The following is a 2469-nucleotide window of genomic DNA, read 5'->3' on the forward strand; positions in this document are numbered from 1 at the left end:
ACATACTACTATTATTTCATTTTTCACATTTGTATATTTCATCTAGCTGGAATTTAATTTGGTGTAGGAACTGAGTCAGAGATCCAATGTTTTTCATATAATTGTCTACTTGTCTGAACACTATTAAACAAATAATTTACCTTTTCCCTAACCAATTTAGTATCATATACTAAATTCACATATGTATTTGGCTTGACTTTCTAGTCTGTAATAATGATCTAGTTATGCATATTTACCATGTTGTTTTAATTACTGTAGATTTATAATGTTTTAGTGTCTTATATGACCAATATCTCTTCTACTCTTTCTCTTTTCCAAAATTTTTCTCTTCAAGAATATGCTGGACAGGGACGTCCCTGACAGTCCAGTGGTTAAGACTCTGCACTTCCAATGCAGGGGACGCAGGTTCGATCCCTGGTCAGGGAACTAGGATCCCACATGCCATGTGGCAGACCCCCCCCCCCCCAAAAAAAAAAAGAATATGCTTGACAACCTGGAAGAAATGCACAAACTCTTAGAAAGGCACAACCTTCCCAGACTGAACCAGGAAGAAGCTGAAAATATGAACACACCAATCACAAATAATGACATTGAAAGTGTGATTAAAAATCTTTCAACAAACAGAAGTCCAGGACCAGATGGCTTCACAGGCAAATTCTATCAAACATTTAGAGAAGAGCTAACAACCATCCTTCTCAAACTCTTCCAAAAAGTTGCAGAGGCAGGAACACTCCCAAGCTCATTCTACAAGGCCACCGTCACCCTGATACCAAAACCAGACAAAGATACCACAAAAAAAGAAAATTACAGGCCAATATCACTAATGAACATAGATGCAAAAATCTTCAACAAAACACTAGCAAACAGAATCCAACAACACAGTAAAAGGAACATACACCATGATCAAGTGGGATTTATCCCAGGGATGCAAAGATTCTTCAATATACAAAATTAATCAATGTGATACACACACCATATTAACAAATTGAAGAATAAAACCCATGTGATCATCTCAATAGATGCAGAAAAAGCTTTTGACAAAATTCAACACCATTTATGATAAAAACTCTCCAGAAAGTGGGCATAAGACGTAGAGAACAGACTTGAGGACACAGGGAGGGAAGGGAAAGCTGGGATGAAGTGAGAGAGTAGCACTGACATATATACATACCAAATGTAAAATGGATGGCTAGTGGGAAGCTGCTGCATAGCACAGGGAGATCAGCTCGGTGCTTTGTGACCACCTACAGGGGTGGGATAGGGAGGGTGGGAGGGAGATGCAAGAGGGAGGGGATATGGGATTAGACATATATGTAGAGCTGATTCACTTTATTGTACAGCAGAAATTAACACAACATTGTAAATAAATTATACTTCAATAAAGATATTTTTAAAAAATAAAAATTGAACATAGAAAAAAGAAAGTAGGCATAGAGTGAACATACCTCAACATAATAAAGGCCATAGATGACAGACCCACAGCTAACATTCTTCTCAATGGTGAAAACCTGAAAATATTTCCTCTAAGATCAGGAACAAGACAAGGATGTCAACTCTCACCACTTTTATTCAACATAGTTTTGGAAGTCCTAGCCATGGCAAGCAGAGAAGAAAAAGAAATAAAAGGAATCCAAATTGGAAAAGAAGAAGTAAAACTGTCACTGTTTGCAGATGACATGATAATATACACAGAATATCCTAAAGATGCTACCAGAAAACTACTAGAATTCATCAATGAAGCTGGTAAAGTTGCAGGATACAAAACTAATACACAGAAATCTCTTGCATTCCTATACACTAACAACGAAACATCAGAAAGAGAAATTAAGGAAACAATCCCATTTACCATTGCAACAAAAAGAATAAAATACCTAGGAATAAACCTACCTAAGTAGGTAAAAGACCTGTATGTAGAAAACTATAAGACACTAATGAAAGTAATCAAAGATGACACAAACAGATGGAGAGATATACCATGTTCTTGGATTGGAAGAATCAATATTGTGAAAATGACTATACTTCCCAAGGCAATCTACAGATTCCTTGCAATCCCTATCAAATTACCAATGGCATTTTCCACAGAATTAGAACAAAAAATTTTACAATTTGTATGGAAACACAAAAGACCCCAAATAGCCAAAGCAATCTTGAGAAATAAAAACAGAACTGGAGGAATCAGGCTTCCTGACTTCAGACTACACTACAAAGCTACAGTAATCAAGAGTACGGTACTGGCACAAAAACAGAAATATACAACAGTGGAACAGGAAAGCCCAGAGATAAACCCACACATCTATGGTCACCTAATCTATAACAAAGGAGGCAAGAATATACAATGGAGAAAAGACAATCTCTTCAATAAGTGGTGCTGGGAAAACTGGAAAGCTACATGTAGAAGAATGAAATTAGAACACTCCCTAGCACCTTACACAAAAATAAACTCAAAATGGATTAAAGACCTAAATATAA

General features: G+C 36.4%; 1 non-coding gene across 1 annotated transcript; it reads left to right on the forward strand.

Annotated features, from left to right (window-relative positions):
• Positions 1-353: 353 nt before the first annotated feature.
• On the forward strand, positions 354-426 carry TRNAG-UCC (transfer RNA glycine (anticodon UCC)). The gene has a single exon. It is a non-coding gene; the product is annotated as a tRNA-Gly (tRNA).
• The last annotated feature ends 2043 nt before the right edge of the window (positions 427-2469 follow it).

This window comes from Lipotes vexillifer, unplaced genomic scaffold (assembly GCF_000442215.2).
Source record: "Lipotes vexillifer unplaced genomic scaffold, Lipotes_vexillifer_v1.1 scaffold24, whole genome shotgun sequence".
NCBI classification, from domain to species: Eukaryota; Metazoa; Chordata; class Mammalia; order Artiodactyla; family Lipotidae; genus Lipotes; species Lipotes vexillifer.